This window comes from Nyctibius grandis, chromosome 2, assembly GCF_013368605.1.
Source record: "Nyctibius grandis isolate bNycGra1 chromosome 2, bNycGra1.pri, whole genome shotgun sequence".
Lineage (NCBI taxonomy): Eukaryota > Metazoa > Chordata > Aves > Nyctibiiformes > Nyctibiidae > Nyctibius > Nyctibius grandis.
This window is the reverse complement of record NC_090659.1, coordinates 39,295,261-39,316,297: the sequence shown is the minus strand read 5'-3', so window position 1 is coordinate 39,316,297 and position 21,037 is coordinate 39,295,261. Positions and strand designations below refer to the sequence as shown.

General features: G+C 41.9%; 1 long non-coding RNA gene across 2 annotated transcripts; it reads right to left on the bottom strand.

Moving 5' to 3' along the window:
* Positions 1-1,419: 1,419 nt before the first annotated feature.
* On the bottom strand, positions 1,420-20,234 carry LOC137660643 (uncharacterized). Of its 2 annotated transcripts, XR_011047739.1 has the most exons (3): positions 19,835-20,234; positions 5,645-5,793; positions 1,420-2,062 (listed from the first exon to the last, which is right to left on the bottom strand). It is a non-coding gene; the product is annotated as an uncharacterized lncRNA (long non-coding RNA). The 2 variants fall into 2 exon arrangements; XR_011047738.1 differs by lacking the exons at positions 5,645-5,793; positions 19,835-20,234 and adding an exon at positions 4,376-4,897.
* Positions 20,235-21,037: the final 803 nt, after the last annotated feature.

Here is a 21,037-nt window from a genome sequence, read left to right as displayed (position 1 = left end):
AATGTGTAGTTGCAGAGATTCAGGCCAGCAAAGCTGATGCCCCAGAGGAAGAAAAATCAGCAATGCAATAAAGTATATTCCAAGTGTAATTTTGTTTTATTGCTCACACACTCCAGTCCTGGAATAAAGCTGGTTCAACATGTGCTTCCAGAAGTCATCTCTGTCTCAAAAATTACCTCAGGACAGTGATCAAACTGCCTTCATCTTTATTATCCCAGAACAGTCACAGTCTACCTACAGGACACTGCATTAAAAAAAAAAAAATCCAGAACCTAAGCTACCAACACTGTCTAGCATATCTTTCTATTTCTCCCTAGAGTAAGAAATTTGTAAAACCATGATTAGCAGTACTATCAGTGTTATAGGTTATAACCAAATGCCTAACGTCTGCAGCTGCTTGTCTGTTGCTCTGACTGTTTTCAATCAGAGTGCAACCAAAGACAAGTTTGTGGCACTGACATTTGTGCAAAGAAATCCCTGTCCTCTCTTTTTAGAAACTGATTCTATGCTGATTTAGTTTTATGGAGGTGATAGACTTCTTTCTCCCCTTTTTTCTTTCTCTACAATTTGATGGTGATAACTGAGGTGTGTCGAAAAAGGCAATGTGCTTGTTTAGATTAAGAGTAGGTGATGGGTAGCAGACTTACAACAGGTTTTTCCAACTCCGTTTCAGAAACAAGAGATGACTGTTTGTTCTGTGTATTCTGGGTGACATAACTCAGCATTCAGGTGTTGTGCAACAGATGCTGAGTGTGCAGGAGCACTTGCAGTCACCCTACTCTGCAGACTGACTGTAATCTACTTGAAGCTGCTTCACATCTCCTCTGACAAAGTGCTAGCGAAGTGAGTGGGAAAAGATCGGGGTACAGAGCTGAAGTGAGCTCTCAATTAGCCTGCATATTCCCTTTGCACTTTCAAATGGTATTTAAAAGAGAAAAAAGCCAGATAGTGCTTCTCCGAGCAGTGCTAACTGACTGATGCACAGTGGTCTATGATTTCCTGCTGCTTTGCAGCCCAGAGGAGGATCCAGTGCCCAGGGGAGCACTGGGCTTTCCTCTGAAATTGTAAGATTGGAGGATGGACTCTGCCACCCTCTCTGACACCTTCTTTTCCTCAAGAATTCAGATAAGGGAGGAAAATTTGCTTTCACTTTGGGTCTGTGGAATCAATTGGTCCTTTCTTACCATCATCTTTCACTTTGTACAAAGTGTTTGATTCAACAAAGATATAAAGGATTGTTCCTTCATATCTATGCCAAGTGAAAGATCATGGAAACTCTTTCTATACATTTTGTTTAGTAGTGCTGGGACATGAATATACAAAGTGCCCAAACCTAAGTATTGTTCTTTGGATTTCTACTTCATTAGCAATGGGAACTTGTTGGGGTCCGCGTGAGGAAGGAACTACAGCATGCCAATATAGTGCTCTAGTAGTTTTTTTATTTTGGTTAACACATTTTATTACCTACATACTCTCTTATGTAACGGTCACACACTAAGCTATTGGCTACAAGTATTGTCCATAATCTGGCTGCGTGCCACCTCTACTGTTCTAATTGGATACTTAATATAAACTTAAGCAAGCCACATCCCTATGCTTTCTTGCTGTCTCATGCTGTTACATAACAGTGTACTGGTATGTTCTCTCTATAACTTTCCCACGGTCCAGGCCCCTACATCTCCCCCTTTCTTTCTTAATATAAATGACAATGGTTCTTGATATCATTCCCTGCAAAACCTTTTATAGTACAGAATACCAATACAAAATGAATAGCAATACTTGCGCCAAGCCTTTCACTAGGCTGGCTATCCACCCTCCAATTCCCAGACCACCCAACCAGTTTGTCCAAAAAACCCATGATGTTCCCGCATCTTCTATTCTGGATTCAGATTCTGGAGTCACGGCCAGATGATACGTGCAAGGCGGTGATCACACCTCCTCAAGGCCTCTGGTGTTAGAGTTGTCTGGTCCTGTAGCGTCAGCTGGTTCATCTAGCCACGGCTTCACCCATTTCGCCGGAACCCATTGGCAGTTATTTCCTGTGGAGACACAAGCATACCCTCTGCCCCAGGTTATTAATTGCTTTGGCCCTTCCCAAGTGCCTGATTCTGGGATAAATACCCTTACTGGTACGTTTGTATTACTGAAGTCTTTTTGATTTCCCTGACCGTGAGCTACGGCAGGTGGTGTTTGCGAGTTCTGCTTAGGGTTTAGCCAATTTAATACAAACAACGTTTTATGTAGTGCATCCTGTTGTCACATCTCCCCCTGTTTTTGAATAATTTCTAAATGCTTTTTTAATGTATGATGCGCACGTTCCACAATTGCCTGCCCTGTAAAATTATATAGAATACCGCATACATGTGTAATACCCCATTTCTGCATAAATTCTGCAAGCAATTCAGACCGATAGGCAGGGCCATTATCAGTCTTAATTTGTTCTGGCTGGCCCATTACTGCAATAGCTTGCAACAGATATTTTTTAACAGCCTTAGCTGTCATGGAGGTCAGGGCTGTAGCCCACATGTGACCGGAGCAGGTGTCAATGGATACATGGATATATTTGAGTCGGCCAAAGGCAGCATATTCGGTGATGTCTGTTTGCCAAATCTGTCTGGGTTGGAGTCCCCTGGGATTTGCTCCCGCAATCTGTAACACAGGTATTCTAGCACAATCGGGGCAAGAAGGTATAATCGCCCTTGCATCAGTCTTTGTCAATTGGAATTGCGATCGCAATGCTGCTGCAGACTGGTGAAAAAACTTGTGAGATTGTCGAGCCTCTGTTAATTTTGCCTGTGGGGATTCTGAAGGAAGGTGTCTTTGTTATCAAAGCATCTACCAGAGTGATTTAGCAGGGGCTCTGAATTCTTTGTCCAAGCCCCGTGCATCATTTTCTTCTCCCAGGTCTTGTGGATACTGAAGTAGGAGGTATTCACAATCCGGCAGGTGTCCACTTCCAGATTGTTTCCTCTTTGTGCTTTAGCTCTGCCGGAGTAAGTTCCGGTTCTGCTGGAGGAGATTCCTGCTTCTCGATAGCCTGTCCGAGAGCCTCTAACCCACCAGATATCGCCTGCGAGGCTTCATTGTAAGCGAGTTGCCACGATGTTTCACTAGCTCCTCCATCTAGCCTCTCCATTCTTTTCAATAGTTCCTGCATTTGCTGTTCTTGTCGCTGCAGCAACTCTCGCAAAGGCGCATTACTGTCCTCTTCGGCAGCGGCGTCTGACTCATTTGTTTCTACTTCCATGGGGAGGGGTACAGTTTCAGGATTCACCGGTGGCTGTTTGCCTCCGTCAGCCTCCGGAGGGGGTACCGAGACCCCAGATGTCACCTCCGGCCCCACTGCATAAGGCATTAACGGGGCTAACGGGGCTGTGGATTCTCCACCCCAAAACTCTTCCTCAATCGCAGGGTAAACAGCTGGCACTGACCCAGCGGAGTGGGAAGGGGGGGGCGGTGGAGGGCGCCGAACCGGCGGGGGGAGGGGGATGGGGCGTATCGGAAAGTTCTCGTAGGGAGGGACTGCCTCTACAGGGTACGCCAGTAATTGCTCTTTTTCTTCTGGTATTAGTGCTTTTTTGAGAGCGGATCGCACTTTCGCCTCAGAGGACATAGCCTCCAGCATATCCCTCACTTTCTTCCAAGATTTAATTAGCTTTCTAGCCTTTTTATCTCCCACCATGACTAATTTCAAAAGTTCTTGTCCTAGGTCGTCCCAGCAAGCTGCAGAAAACAACTGATCGGTGGTTTTTAGAAAACCTCTTTGCTGGCCCCATTCCAGCAAAGTTTCTACTTCTTTTCTTTTTATCTTAATCTCAGTTTGCGCGGCTATCTGCAGAATACATTTCACCGCCGCCTTTTCCAGTGCAGATACTGCACCCTCCATCCTGCCGTTAATCACGTAGACCTACAATTCCCCGTCTCTCTCGAACGGATTCCTGTCTCTCTTGGACGACTTCCCGTCTCTCTCAGACGGCCTCCTGCCTCTCTCGGACAGCTTCCCTGCCTCTCTCGGACAGCTTCCACGTCTCTCTTGGACGGCCTCCTGCCTCTCTTGGACAGCTTCCCCGCCTCTCTCGGACGGCTTCCCCGTCTCTCTCGGACGGCCTCCTGCCTCTCTCGGACAGCTTCCCCGTCTCTCTCGGACGGCCTCCTGCCTCTCTCGGACAACTTCCCTGCCTCTCTCGGACGGCCTCCTGCCTCTCTCGGACAGCTTCCCTGCCTCTCTCGGACAGCTTCCCTGCCTCTCTCGGACGGCCTCCTGCCTCTCTCGGACAGCTTCCCCGTCTCTCTCGGACGGCCTCCTGCCTCTCTCGGACAGCTTCCCCGTCTCTCTCGGACAGCTTCCCCGCCTCTCTCGGACGGCCCGGCTTACCTCTGCCGGCACAGCAGTCACCCTCGCATCTTTCGTCTGGTCCCCCTTCTCCAATGCAACGATCACGTCGGGGTCACCATAATGTTGGGGTCCGCGCGAGGAAGGAACTACAGCACGCCAATATGGTGCTCTAGTAGTTTTTTTATTTTGGTTAACACACACTTTTATAACCTACATGCTCTCTTATGTAACGGTCACACACTAAGCTATTGGCTACAAGTATTGTCCATAATCTGGCTGCGTGCCACCTCTACTGTTCTAATTGGATACTTACTATAAACTTAAGCAAGCCACATCCCTATGCTTTCTTGCTATCTCATGCTGTTACATAACAGTGTACTGGTATGTTCTCTCTATAACTTTCCCACGGTCCAGGCCCCTACAGGAACTGATTTTAATGCAAATAAAAAGAGACAGCAATTTCATAAGGCTAATATCCATGAGGACAAAGAAAAGCTAATTCCTAAAGAAATCTTACTTTTTTCTAAAAGCTGAACCTAATTTTTTACTGAAAGCAATACGCCCTTACCTTTCTTCCCTTCACTTATATCCACAGTTTTTTTCCCCAGCACAGATTAAGTTAGCAAATGTATTGGTCAGGGCTCCAAATGCCTTGCAGGTCATGTGGGCTCTCCCCACCCAGCCCTTCACGGGGTCAGGTTACCCCTGTAGAAAGCCTGCTCTGGCCCATGCAGCTGGGTGACCCTAGGTCTGGCCCCGGTGAGCAGCCCCCTTGCTGTACCCTGGCAATGCAGATACATGTTTATAAATATACAAGCAGCTTGGAGGGTAATTGCCTCATGGTATCAGGTCCAACATCTTCAGTGCAATCAGGAGTCTCTCATATGCACACATCAGTCAGTATTTTCCTCCCAAAGTGAAGTTTTCCTTGCAGATAGGTTCAGCCAATCTACAGGTACTGTTGCTGCAGTTTTACTGAGTAAAAATTGTGAGTGGAAGCTGCATCACTGAAACTGAGTAGAAGAGCAAGAAAATGTTGCCATGTGCCCATATCATAAATTGACTGGGTTTCTGTGTTTCTCAGGCATAATGTGAATGCAAAATAAGCATGTTGCATTCATGGTATGGTACAAAATCCTCACTCTAGTTCCCCCAAACTCCTGTTCCGTTCACATCATTCACAGAAAGACAGAACAGCTGCCAAATCTAAAGAAGCATAATTACAAAAACCAAAACCTATATGAGTAACTGGACAAAGCCCAGGTCCTTAAGTTACTAAGGCACTTAATTCGGCATTTAAGTGCTTACCTTTCTGTAAAGTTTATCATAAAGCTGGGTATCAAATAGGTTTCAGGCTCCAGGATAGCTTTTTCGTTTGGCCCCATGCTGCTCTTCTGTGGTATCTTGCTCTTCTGTGGTATCTCAAAGTGTCTTCTGTGTTATAAACATTGAATTTTCTAGAGAAAACGATGTGATTAATCAAGTATAGTTCATTTGACTGAGCACTCAGCAATTTTAAGATTTGACACGTCATTTGGTTCTGCTTATAATCCAAAATAGCCGCATCTTCTTGAGACCCTATGGCCAAAATCATACTAAGGAAACTAAATAGGTCTTATTAGAATACTAAGAATAATTATTCCAGTTAGAAAATCAGTGGGCACTTCTTTGTTTCCCCTTGATTGTCCACAAGGGAACTCCAGCAGGGGCGGCGAATTGCATGCGATAGATTGGAGACCAGTGCATATTCGGCAATGATCCCTACTTATGGTACAGTTTGAGCCATGAGCTATTGGTTGTTTGGGAGACTGTGGAACACTTTCAAATACAGCTGCTGAAGATAGCATTGACATAGTTAATGGCACTTCTGCAAATATAAGAATAAAAGACTAAATAACGTATGTAAAAATAAGCACTTTAATGAAGCTGATGAAATGACCCTGTTGAAATATTTTTACCTGGTTGCAACACAATGGCATTGTTGAAATGAAATGAGAAAAATGATGTACGTATTACGCATTTGACAAAACTTGATGTGTTTCCCTGAAAAGTCTTCTAATGAAAAAAATGTGCCATGAGATTTTCCCATCACTTCTCATTTAATGCTTCTAACTCTCCTATGCCTTTTTGAAGATTTCACTTCTATTGTTCTATTGCAGAAACGTCTTTGTGCTCTGAAAGATATAGAGAAAGGACTGCCTCCTTATTCATGAAACAAATGCTTAAAATACATTCTGAGGTTTAATTTAAGGGGGAACGCATGAGTAAGAACTGCATCATTATGCAGATTGTGTATGTGCCATACAGTAATTAGCAACATGACACATGAGGAATGTTTCCTAGGAAAAAGAAAAGTCGAGTGACAGATTTTGTGGGTTTTGTTTGTAGTTCCTCGCAGATGAAGGCATTTATTTGCTTTACATAGCCAAGATACCTGTTTGCCAATAATCATTTTAAATCTTCAGTTGCTGAAATCTTCCCAGTGTATGTTGAGCCAATACCAAATGTTCATGTCAGCCAGACTTTACAGAGGCTTGAGTAGGCCTGTCTGCTAATTCTAGACCCTGAGCTGGGTGACTCCAAACTTAATGGTGTCCTGGTTTCATTGGGATTTTTTTTCAGTTTGTGGCCAGCCATGGTGATCAAGGCCATCAGCAGTTAAATCCAGGGCATCTGACCCAGGCTGGCCCACAGGTGTATTCTATATCATTGACATCAAGTTCACTGTGAAAGGGAGGACTTGCAGGGGGAGAGGTGGCACGTTCTCTCCCTCTCTCCCCCCCCCCTCTCTCTCTCTCTTCCCCACCCCCCCCTCTCTCCCCCCCTTTCTCCCCCCCCCTCTCTCTCTTTCTCTCTCTCTTTCTTCTTCCCCATTCCCAATGGTTGCTATTCCTGGAGCAAGTTGCTGCAACTTTGTAGCTAAGTGTAATTTTGTGTGTTTTGTATTGTTGTTTATATTGGTTTCTTTATTTTATTAAGTCTGTTTAACTTTGAACCCACGAGTCCCCCTCCTTTTCCCAATTCCTTTCCTCGGTGGGGGAAGGGACATTAGGTGAGAGAAAAACTGTTATTGTTTAGCCCTGGATGTGGGCTAAATGTAGACAAATGGAGAACCTCATATCTATATGCTACTCCTACCCTGAGTCAGATGTTGTTTCATACAGTCCAATGACTCTTGTTATTGACTCTGATGCTGTCTTAATTAATTCGCAATGGAAAAGAAGAGTTTTGGGGAAAGGAAGTTCACTCTTTCTGTTGAAATATTCTATAATGGCTACAGCAATGCCTTTGGCAGGATGTCTGTGGAAGGGAACTTTGGGATGCTGAAGCAGAACCTTAATGACATCATGAAAGATATGTCCTCGTCACTGCTCTTGTTCTATGTGAAGCATAGCAGAAGTCATGCAATTTAGCATCCAAGCTCCTTTGCAAGTTTTATGCTGGTAGAGACTGGAAAATGACCTAATGTCCCTAAAGCTACCTCTCGGCTTGTGGCCAAAAGTAGTGAAGTCTTTGAAAGAAGAGTAACTGCTAAAATCAACAGCTGGATCTTCAGCCGGTGCAAACAAGAATGGAATGATGGAGTGTGATGAGTTGGCTTTGTAGTCTGATGTAGTTCTCTTTTTATAGCTGTTTTTTGTTCTGAAATTATCTGCTTAAAATGGTTAAACAGCAGACAATAAGGGTCAGAAACTCCATTAGCCGTCCACTAGTTCTAAATTCTTGCATGTATTTGTGGTTACTCATGTGTGCATCATCTGCCCAGCTTTTAATCACAAAAGAAAACTGACCTGTGTTTATAACCATTTTCCTGTGCAAAATAACAAAAATCTGTTTTTGACAGCAAGCTAATAAAGTTACCTGTAAAAAAGAACAGTGCACTCTAAATAATTTTGTTGAAAATTACACCACAAGTTAAGGATATTTTAAAAGCATAAACCCCAGACTTTGTCATTATTGTGTTTATTCCTGTACCTGCACTCATTACATTTCTGATTCTCTCCCTTTTCTTCGGTGCAGAAATAGCTTTGAGTTTTCTGTTTCTTTAAGGAAATGTCATTGCCAGCAGCTCAGTACTCAAAAGCTGCAAAATAATGGACTGGTTTGTTCACGCAGCAGGGAGAAGAATGTCTATCTTGACACAAATTCTAGTTCTAGACTTTCTGAGGGATAAGGAAGAAAGGAAATATTATTCCCTATTCTCCTCTGCTTGGTGAGGTAGCTGGACATCGAACAATTCATCAGTTCTGGAATTCATTTCTTCCAGTTATGCCACCTGGCTGCCTTACAAAGACCCTGTTATATTTTACTGTAAATAAGAACAAGTTGAGAAACTTTCGGTATGCAACCCATTGCTGTTGAATACTTCAGTGTTAGTACACGAAGTAATTTTAGTAGTGAGGAATACCTTTGAAATGAAAATTACTGGCTCCTGCTTCTGTGAACGTCATTTTTTTAAAACTGGAGTTGATGCCAACAACATATGACTCTTGATGGAGATGACCTATCTATCTTCCCAATAATCTTACTGGATTCATTTTTTCCTGTAAATTTAGGACAAATTTATGTTAATTGGATATTCAAATGTGCTTAAATATGAAAATTATCTTTCTGCTTCAGAGGCACTTTGACTACTCATTTTAATCAGGATACATACTATTATTCTATGTTTCAGGTAAAAAGTTAATAAAACTTTTTAAAACAAACTCCGTCAAACCCAAGCCCTCAGCACTCTGCAGTGCATGCAGGACTTCACATCAGTTTATTAAAGAGGCAGTAAATATTCAGAGCTGTGGCAGGATTTGGCTGATGTCGTTATCTTTGTCTGAAAGTGATGGATAGGCTGTGCCTGGATATCATTCAAGCTTCAAATATGTCACCTAATTTTAAGGAAAGAAGTAGCACCTCATTTAATTGCCTTGGTGAGCAGTAGCTGGCATGACAGCCAGACCCTGTTTAGAGATGGTATAACTTGATTCTCTTCTACATATGCTTCACGTCAACATCTTTATAACTGTTCTCAAGACAAGGGTAAGGGAGCAGAGAATATAAGCAGCCTCCTGCCACACAGCAGGGAAACTTAACTGCTATGGAAACAAGAGCAGCTTAGCGAAAGGAGAATTTACTAGATAGGTTTCTACAATCTGCTTGACATTTTACAGATGTATGGGGAAACAAAGAAGTTGAAAACCATTGAAGCGTTATCACATCTTCTTCTGCATTTGTCTGTTGATGGCCTAGTTCAGAATGGGCTTGCACACAATAAAATGACCTTGACACTGGGTTCTTGGTCTTGTTTTGTGAAGCAGCATTGTTGTAACAGGCATTGTCCAGGCCTGGGTCCCAGCCCCAGTTATCTTACAAGCCAAATAAACTTTGCCTGACATTTATTAAAAAAAAAAAAATTATTAGTGCTTTAAGGAAAAAATGGTAAGTTTTGTTACTGCATTTAATATTTGGCTATGCTTTGGCTTCATCTGGGAGTATCAGTTTGAAGAAAGCACTATTTCTGCCTTTTCTCCACAGATAAAATTGAGAAGCACCAGTCGTCTGGAAAGAAACTTCATTTTCATGATTTCCAGAGCAGAGCTGCAGAAGTGCTTGGATAACCTTCAGAGAAACAGTCACTCTCCTGCATGCTAGTATGAAGCACATTTCTGAACTCTGAGTTTTGTCACCAGCCTTTGGCAGGCTGGATTATTTGTGGACTAGTTATTACATTATTCACCTCTCTGCACCACAGCTGCTGCCATCCCTTTACAATGATGTAAAGTGAAAATGTGTTGTCATGTTTGTCATAATGTAAATAGATTTATGAAGAAAATAATGCCAGCTGTCAGGAAAAACTTAAATACTTGTGCTCATGCTCATCATGAGTGATCAGATTTGGTTTTCTGCCCTTCTTGTTTATGCACAGTTCTGAAAGAGACCTGGCTAATTGTCATGGTTTAAAGCTGGGCTGGCTATTAAATGGATGGCAGATGCTCTCTATTAACCCTTTCCTCCCCCCAGAAGGGGAAGGAAAAGAGAAAAGGGAGAGAGACTTACAGGTTGGAAAGTTAAAACTGTTTTAATAAACTATAATAATTGACAAAGAGTATAATGACAAAAATCGAAATAATTAAATATATACAAATATATACAAAATGAAGATCAAGCTCCACTAATGACGATCACGTCACCACTGGCACTGCAGGGCAGGCTCCGGGAAGTCCCAGATGGGAACTGGATACAGGAACGCATGGATTGGGATCAAAGGCAGGAGAAAAACGTACAGGGTCCTCTTTGGATGCTAGCCATAGAAGAAGAGAGCAAGACACTCATGATCCCTCAGTTTTAAACTGAGAATGATGTGTATGGGATGGAATACCTCATTGGTCAATTTTGGGTCACCTGTGCTGTCTGCTTCTCCCTGGAGGTGAGACCCTTCTATGCCCTTTCCGTTGCGGATAATGAAGAATTTAGCAGTGACCTTGGTTTCTATAGGAATAAGTATAAAAAAGAGCCTTTCTGCATACTATTCCTACCATTACCTCAGTAATAACTATAAACTTTGAGCATTATCGATCCTAGAACACTGTCTGAAAAACATGTAGTTTTAGAAAGTGCAGCTACTTAGAAGAAACTTAGCTGAAAGGAAAAATCTCCGGAAGGAAAATTGGTTCTGTTTTAATCCAAACCAGGACACGAAAAATATGAAGTACTTGCCATCTTAAATGCCAAATTCAAAACATGCAGGACACTCAGACATGCTTCCTATGTACTGTTACACATACTGCTTTCTATTAACATTTATTAAAATCAGAACAATATACCTTGCAGAAAATTTCATGAAGAAAAATTAATAACTATTTATGGAATCAACACGAAATACCAGAAGGATTCATTTTTACTTGTGTGGGCAATGCAAGTGAATATTTCATACTGTGAGCAGAGGAACCTGCCCCAATCTGTACACAGAATGAGAGAGAATGGGTAATGCAATATAACAAATAAAGCTGCTGATAAGTGTGGAGGAAGATACAAAATATGCATATGGCACTTCAGACAGCTAGGGCTCAATTCAGGTACATAAACACAAGAACCTAATACTGTTTGAGTTACCTTATGATATCCTGGTCATGCTCAAGGTCAGTGGCTTTTAGCTATCTAGAGTTAGTTACATAAAATGTTTTCTACACCCGTAAACCCCAGAAAGTTGAGACCATGTGAACTTCTTATAAAATCACATATATCTGTGATAGCTTACAGGAAGAGGGGAACACTTGTGCAAAAGATCACTGAATCTCATGTATTTTCAAGCTAGATAGCAACAAATTCTCAAATAATTTCACATGGTACATTATCTTCTCTAATTTTTCATATTTCTGTCTAGACATCGCTACTGAAGTTATAGTGCCCTCAAAACCTACATAGAGAGGGGATGGATATTGTTTGGCTATGTTCCTTGTATTTGCACAGCCAGCTCTAAATGAATTATTTTTAGGTTTCTGCTTCTGAAAAATGAGGTGGTCAGCTTGTTCTGAACTTCCATAGTTTTCTACTCACTGACCAGCCACCACTAACAAGTCAGGCTCCACCACAGTCTTTGAAGAAGGGCTCTAACCTTATCTCCATTTTACAGAGAGTTAAAAACAGAGGCATAATAGAGGATAATAACCTGTCAAGTTTAATTTTCAAACTTGAGAGACATCCCCTGTGAATACGTTTTCTTTCATAAATCTCTACTCTGAAGCCCAGGAATCTTTTGGCTACAGTGAAGCCACTTCCATATGGCTTCTGCTGGCTGTTTGGCAGATGAGTGTTGTCTCATTTACTTGTGCATCCAATCTGCCTGTTGGTCCTCCCTTGCACACTGCTAGCATGACGAGCTTTCTGAGGCAGAGGCTGTTATTTTTGTTCTGTGATCCTCCAGCAAGCAGCACAATGGGACTCTGGTTCATGGCTGAGGCCACAGGGGGCACAGTACTACAAGCGATAATACAGACAATATGTGAGTCACATGTTCAGAATAGTGGAATAACCAAGAGCACATTGAAGACCCCTGTACCAAGGCCTGAACTTTGTCTGCTCATCCAACTACTTTTCTTACTGACATGCTTGCTGGTGTATGTAGGTTGGTTTTAATACAGAACTTCCTGGATGCTATTGATGGCATATTTAGTTCCCTAATGATTATTTTTTATGTTGTCCTTAACCAGGCTTTGGTGATTTTCACCTACATGTGATTAAACATGATTTTCTGAAAAGGAGCCTCTCTATTGGGCTTCAAAAGGGTTTTGTTTCTCTAGGGCTTGACACTGTCTGACATAAGCTCAGGGGAATTTAGCTCTCAAATATGGTTCACAAGATAGACATAAATTCAGAAAGAGTTCCCACTGTCTGGAGCACTGTGGTTCTTGTCAAGGGCCAGCTACCCAGTATTATTTGATTTTTATCCTTATTAAGTACCAAAATTTATGTATGTTTGTGTATTTTATGAGTTACCCAACAGTACTGACTTTGTGATAAACTTAGACCAAGTTGCAGCACAGCCTTGAAGGGTCAGATGAAAACCACGACATAGTACTTATTTTGAAGTTCGAGTGTACATGGGTTCCTACCATCTTGTCAAGAGCCCAGCCATCAGCCCTGGGTCCAATTCGGATCCCAGGGACAGTGTTACAGGATGGTGTATGTAAGGGTTAGGGTTGGCCCTGTCTGGGCTGCTTGCACATGAACTCAGACATTCAGTTGCTTAAAACAACTTCTCATGCAGCGTCAAAGACAAGCCAAGCACTCAGATACATAGGCAAAATAAAGAAGGATAGATGATTTCCTGTATCACTGTAAAAATGTAAAGGTCAGACTAATTTCCCAAGTGTCACTGTAGTTACTAGGGACAAGTGATTATGACTACTACACGGTCATATGAGGGAATAAGAGGTACAGGGAACCTCCTTTGCACCTTTATCTTTGATAATAAGTCAGATGCTAAATTCCTATGCAAGTGTCTGAAAATGTGCAGAATCTTATCTTCATCTTCCTCTCTGGTATGCCAGGCAGGAGGCAATGTAAAAAAGGCCCTCTTTGGTTTTTGGTGTAAGGAACTTGCTAATATATAGTCAAGACTGAAATGAGAGTTGGGTGTCAGAATACCTTTGGATCTGACATGGAAGCACCTTCACTGAAAGTTCTTGATACTATGGCATTGAAACTACTGAACCATAACGAGGCAAGCTATTTTAACAAAGCTCTGCAACACAGATATGGACTTGAAAGCACCAAATTGTTTGTCTCGGAGGCAGGTGTGAACTCAGGATGCATTTACATGGTACGTACCTGGTAGGCGTGAGCCAACCTTGCCTGGGCTGAAACCCGACCAAAAGCTGTATTGCTTTTATTAGTATGGTACTAAGCCCAGGTCTGTGAGGGTTGATGAGAAGCATAAGACATTGTCATAGGCCCAGTCCTAAAAAAGTATCTTGGCACAGCACTTCTCTTGGAGTATGGACAGAGCTTGTTCATGTTTTCTTGTGGCTCACACATGCCAAGCGGACACATACAGATGGACTGACCTTCAAGACAATGTGACAAACTGATGTTTGCAGGACATGCATCCCAAATATTTGCCTTGTGAGACAAATGACTTTTTTGTCTGCAGTGCTCCACTGTGCTTTGTAATGCCCATGTTGAGCAGCAGGGCTGTAACTGTCAAGGCTGAAAAAAGAATTTTAACCTCTCCACCATCAAAATTCATTAGAAAACAGCATGCAAATTATGGAAGGCAAATTTGAAAATTTCACAATAAGGGTGAAAAACAATGAGTTTCAAGACCCTGCCCTGCCTTCCTGTTCACTCATAAATACTTGAAATAAAATGGGAGTACTGCCTTAGGTGAGGATGGTGCTTAAAAATTTGGGAGCTTATATGCAGAAGTCTTTGTGAATAATCTCCTACACCTGCTCAGTCACTCTAATGAGGCATGTAAACCAAGTACTCTTCATTTATATCTTGCTTCTGGTCCTTAGCACAGCAGACGGCAGTGGGTTGATTAGTGTGGTTTTGAGTTCCCTGTAACTCCTTCTCCTGCTTATTAACTTTTCTTAGCTTTACTCCTGCATGGGCAATACACTGTGCTTGAGCTTTACGGGATCAAGCCCCAGGAGCATCTGTGCTTAAAACATTGGTTAAGTGTTTAAGTCTAAGACAACTTGCTAGAATACGAATGCCACTGAGAAACTGCTACTTAGCAAGTTTATGAGACATCATGGCTTTAAATATCAAGGACATGAAGACAAAAGGAACATACCTTGCAGTTGTCAACAGGCCCTGGAGAAACTTGACAATACTGTCCTTGTCCTGTTAATGAACTGTTCTTCACTCTCCTTCCCATCATTACAGAATGAATAATCGAGGGCAGCAGATAATTCTTGCTAGAGCTTGCCTGACATGAGTTACAAATTAATAGTTTGTAGTAAAGAACGAGCTAAGGGAAGCCATTCTTAGCTGTGTTGTAGTGGGACTTCTGGATGTAAACCTTGCGGCTGGTTAATCAAGTTGCTATGCATCATACTCCTACCATCTGCACTACTGAGGCTAGGCTTAATAAGGCTTCTCTGCACAGAGTATGACCTTCATGTCCTCTCTCAAGCAAGGACAAAGAAACAAGCAAATTAAGAAGGTCCAGTGAGATTACAGGCCCGTGTGAGATTCACATCTCTCATATATCAGTGCACACACCTTAGTAGAGAGTGACATGGCATGACATGTTCTCTATCACTATGCTCACTTTTCTTCACAGTATCTCTAGAGGGTCTCCAAGCAACTATTGTCTCACTCTTAGATACATTTTCTTCTATAAAGGAGGCATATGCCTCCTGCATAATAGGACATTTTCAGTGTTCGTTTTCTATGTCAAAGTCTGAAGAATTATTGCTGTGTATTCTTGATCGAAATATAGGCTTATATCCTGCTAGTATTTAAGCAATGACACAAGTAAAATTAGTAATATTATGCACATATAAAAACTTCGCAGCTTTGGGACCATAATTCTCATTTGTCTTTTTCATGTGGTGTATTTCATATTTAAAATTTAATAGAGCTCTGAATATAAAAGTACAGGATGAGATTTTCAAAAATGCATGGCACAGGATGAAAGAATTCAGAGGTGTTTTGCTCAGTATGTTGAAATGCAGGTTTGCCACGAGTCTCAAATAAAGAGAGGCATTCAGTTTTACTGCTCTGAGAACAAACCAGAACCCTGTTTAGTTAAGTGAAATACAAGTGTCCTAACTTTAGCCATCTAAACCAGTTTGAGAGTTAATGAAGTTAGGCACGCGGCATGCACTAAGGGCATCAAGTAGTCAGTCAAGAAAGTGCAGTAATCCATAAAGAAATATAGGCACCTCTAAAAGGTGATTCATCTCACCTTAACATTAGGAGTGGGAGACTAATGCATATAGGATGAATCATCTTTTGCAAAGGTCTGTTATGGAGAGCTGAGAAGTTTCAACTTTACACAGCTCATATTGCGTGAAATGAAACACTGTTCATCTAAAGCTGGTTCCTGGCTCATCCCTTTTTTATGTAAAGAATTAACATTGGCTGTATGCCTTGCCAGGATCATCACACTGAGCTAAGTCAGCAGCACTGAGCTAACAGTGCTTGCTAGCCGAACGGAAAGGGCAGTCAGAGCTGCCCCACTCCTTATTTTTGACCAGATACTAGCACTGATTCTAAGTTAAATCCCTGGACTCACAGTGGACATAAACTTGATGTCATGGATTTGCCTACCATTTCTAATGCTTCTGAGCAGTTAGGTCTTTTAAAACAGAAATGTAAATTATCCCACGGCATCTTCATGGCATATTGGGGCGGAGGGGGTGGGGAGAATATTTTAGGTTCTGGATTCCTTTATGTTATACTTCTACAGCTGGCACTGTAATCCTCTTGTTTGAAGTTAATTCCATTAACTGTTTGCTCTATTTTGCAGATTAGTAAGAAACAAAACACATCTTTGGGATAATCCTATGGTTGCTTCCTTCAACTTGGTGTTTGATCATAATGGTTACTCTGTATGGACTTTAGGACAGTTTTCCATCAATGTGGTAATTCCATTGGAAAATAAGTCTTCAAATAAGATGTTGAAAGCCTCTTTATCAAATTAAAATCTAAATAAACCATACAGACTTTATTCTGCATATTCACTCTGTTCTTTTGACTAATCATATATGAGCTAATTCAGCCTATCATATTTCATTGTGGAATAATAAGGTACCAATATGTATTCAAGAACTGGTTAATTTAATTTCTAACTGTTGAAAAATCAATTCTGCTCAGTAAAATTGCAGATCAAGTTGATTACAAGGTTGCAGAGGAAATGGTTATATGTTGTGATGGTTACAGCAGTTATAGACAAAGTCAGTGTGTCACTCGTGTGCCTAAAGCGACATGAATGCAACAAAGCTATACACACCTCAGACAAAATGCCTCTCAAAGAAGTGACAGCTGTTAGACGTAGTGTGAATCTTCCATCTTTAAGACATCTGCAAATGAGGCTGCTATGTTTGAAGACATTTATTTTAACATGAAAGCTCATTGTTTCTTTCTGGTGTAGTTCAATATGTTAAGAGATGAATAGCATTCCTCAGGGACTGGTATTGTGACAGGTGCTGTTTAACACCTTTGTCGGCGACATGGACAGTGGGATTGAGTGCGCCCTCAGCAAGTTTGCCGACGACACCAAGCTGTGTGGTGTGGTCAACACACTGGAGGGAAGGGATGTCATCCAGAGGGACCTTGACAGGCTTGAGAGGTGGGCCCGTGCAAAGCACATGAAGTCCAACAAGGCCAAGTGCAAGTTCCTGCACACGGGTCAGGGTAATCCCAAGCACTAATACAGGCTGGGCAGAGAATGTATTGAAAGCAGTCCTGAGGAGAAGGACTTGGGGGTGACGGTTGATGAGAAGCTCAACATGAGCTGGCAATGTGCACTTGCAGCCCAGAAGGCCAACAATATCCTTGCCTGCATCAAAAGAAGCGTGGCCTGCGGGTCAAGGGAGGTGATTCTCCCCCTCCACTCTGCTCTTGGGAGACCCCACCTGGAGCACTGCATCCAGCTCTGGGGCCCCCAACATAAAAAGGACATGGAGCTGTTGGAGCGAGTCCACAGCAGGGCCATGAAGATGGTCAGAGGGCTGGAGCACCTCTCGTATAAAGAGAGGCTGAGAGAGTTGGGGCTGTTCAGCCTGGAGAAGAGAAGTCTCTGGGGAGACCTTCTAGCAGCCTTCCAGTACCCGAAGGGGACCTGCAAGAAAGCTGGAGAGGGACTTCTTACAAGGGCAGGTAGTGATAGGATGAGGGGTAACGGTTTTAAACTGAAAGGGTGTAGATTTAGATTAGATATTAGAAGAAATTCTTTCTTCTCAGGGTGGTGAGACACTGGAACAGGTTGCCCAGAGAAGTTGTGGATGCCCCCTCCCTGGCAGTGCTCAGGGCCAGGTTAGACAGGGCTTTGAGCAACTTGGTCTAGTGGAAGGTGTCACTGCCCATGGCAGGGGGGTTGGAACTAGATGATCTTTAAGGTCCCTTCCAACCCAAACCATTCTATAATTCTGTGATTCTAAGTGATAGGAGCTGGTTCTGAGTCAGTCAACTCATCAAGATCAAAAGGGGAGTTCATTTTGCAGTGATTTGCAGGAGTGGAAAATGAACATCTCCCTGACCAAAAACACAGACAAGTCTAAAATAAGAAATTCAGACTCTTGACCCTTTCTCAAAGAACCTCTGCACCATTGAAATCTAAAAATAAAATGCCTGTTTTCATTAATTTTTATTTTTGACCTCATGGTAAGGGATTCAGAAGTAAAGGAAGCAGAGAAGACAAAGAACACTGTTCCCTTCTTATCTGGAAGGCAAGTGTCATTGCAAAATTAATGTACAGAGCTCCCATCCTAGCACCTGTGGCTGAAGCATGTGGGAGGTGTACTGGAGGGAATTTGTGACCTGAGCTGTAATGCTTCAATGCAAATGCCATGGGGCTCTTCATCAACCTGTTCTGCTCTTAGAGAGGCTGCAAACATCCAAGTTTTGTTACAGTGCAGACAGAGCTGCAGAGAGAAAGAGAGACTGGCCTTGACAGGTCAGCCACGGGGATGGTGGCTTCATCAGCCATCACTGCCAGGGAGCACATTGCAGCAGGTATATTGGCAATAACTTTTACAAGTCGGCAGCAGCTGCCATCAGTTTAAATGAGAATAAAAAAAAAAAAAGGGAAGCTAGCAGCACAGAAAGCATAGACCATATTTTCAGACCTTTGCAGGTGTACAAAGGTTCATGTTTTGTGGCTGCATGAGCTTTAAAGGATGTCTTTATGTATAGGCAGATACTCAGCTTACAGGGACAACATATTTGGGTATGAAATTGGCAACAAATATGTGAATATTCCTACTCTTTGTATCTATGTTAATGATCAAGCAATGCCCTTGTTTCTGTACAAAAGAAAAACCGAACAAAAGAAAAAAGACAATTCTTTCTCCAGCTATCACATCCAGCTTTACGGCACAGCAGCTCAAACAAAATAGTGTGAGGGAAACGATGGATTTGTCTTACAGCACCTGGTACCCTGCAGTCACTGGCTGTGAATAGAGCAAAGTCCAAAAGAGCCTACCTCATTTCTCTGAGCAATTAAGTTATCTTTACAGCAGTGGAAGATAATAGACCAGCTCCCACAGGCTGGTTACCAGACTAGCTAAAGTGCTTTGGCTCACCTCAAAAAAACATGTTTGTAGAGCTGTACACATAAAGCTCAGTAACACAGGATGTTCAGCAATATTTGGTGGGTGGAAAAACAGAGTTGTCTCAGGAATATGAATAAATCTGTATTTATTAGGTATAAACACGCCTACATTCAACTGCTGGAGGCCTACTGTTTTTTAGCCTAAGAAGATATTCTTTCATAGTTGTATGAATGTCACTAGCAACAGTATTTTTCATATTGAAAAACAAAGCAATAGATTAGCTTTTTATAAGGTTATTAGCACATCTAGCTAGGAAACTACATCTTGTGAATAGAAGACTCGACCTTTCCATTTATTAAAAGTTAATTTCAGTGCTGGCAATTTCATGCTGGCAATTTCAGTGCTGGCAATTTCATGCGTGTAAAAATTATTTTAGAAATACAACAAAGGTTTGATTTCTTATTTTTTTAATAATGAAATGAACCCTGCACACCAGCGCTGCATGTAGAATATAGCCTGTAGTGCCCTGCTTGTCTTTAACATTCATCTGCTTTATAAGAACCCTCAGTCGCATGCAAGATATAATTTAGGACTACAGTTTCTTTGCAAAACCAGAGACACGTAACAAAGCTGAAAATAAAACCAGTTCTTTTGTCACTGTCAGTTTAAATTAGTCTGTTACTCCTGGTGTGATTAAAGCAGAACAGGCAACATAGGGTAATACAAAACAAAAAGCTAATGTGTGTTTTATAAAATCATTAATCATTTTACTACATACCATAGATATCCCTCTGTGTAACTGCAAGGGAAGGTTCCGATCCAGATGTGATTTTTGGTAAAAATCCTCAGTAGAGACCTGTCCGATATAATGCTACTACAATGGCACTTAGAATTTAATAATAATTTAACAGTAATTATAATAATACTTATCCCATTGAGCCTCAGTTTAAGCATCCACTTCAGTGTTTTCTGGGTTTCACAGTATTTTGACAAAGTGATCTAACAACAGGCTTAAGCAGTGGGTTCAGAAACTGACAGCGGAGAATGACAGCAGCAAAATCCAGGCATATTCCCTGGTTAAACAGGCAGATTTTAAAATTACTTTAGAATAGCTCATCTCACCTCAGAGGAAAACTTTCACATATTAAAATTTAATGCTGTCCCCATCAAAGGCAAAGGGATCTAGCTCATTTAAGTGGGAGAGGCATTAGGGCTTGCCTTTGTAACCTTTAGCTGTGAAACTTAAGAAGTTGTTGAAGTTGCTTAGTGTAAGAGCTGCCTTTCACTCAAGATAAGTGTAAAGGGGACATTCAACCGCTCTGTGCAACCAGGTAGCAGAAATAATAGGAAAGCTGTCACAAGCACTGGTTTGCAAGCTGCAAAGGCTGAGAACAAGATGAATCCTTTGGTAGCAAAGAAGGGCAAGACAAATGCAGACATGTAAGAACTGATTGCTGAAACTGTGATTGCCTACCATCTGTGATAGAAAGAGGGAAGGGCACCTGCCACTGAGGAAAATGGTAGCAAAAAAGCACAGGATACATTAACGGAAGTGTTACCAGTGGGCTCTGAGAAAGAGCTAAGGGATAATTTCTGTGGGAGGCTGGGAGCAGAGAACTTGTCATCTGATTGCTGCTATGGCCAGAAAAAACAGGTCCCAGCACTTTTTTTTGCAGCTAAACATCTTTGATCACATCAGCAATGCTTAAATCCACTGTCAGCCTTTCTTCCTCATGGGAAGAACTCCCCACCGAGTTTTGGACTATTAACTAAGGTCAGAAAGGACACAGAGCAGTTAACAAGGCTTTTTTTTTGAAATTGTACTGTTGCGGGAACCAAAGTAACAGCTCTGATACCCAATGTTTTTAAGATAACTCACTTTAATTTATCAACCTATCCTTTACCCTAATATCTTTCTACGCAGTCTGTTGGTTTTTCTGGAAGACTTGATTTAGTGTGTTTGCATACGAAACAATGAGTT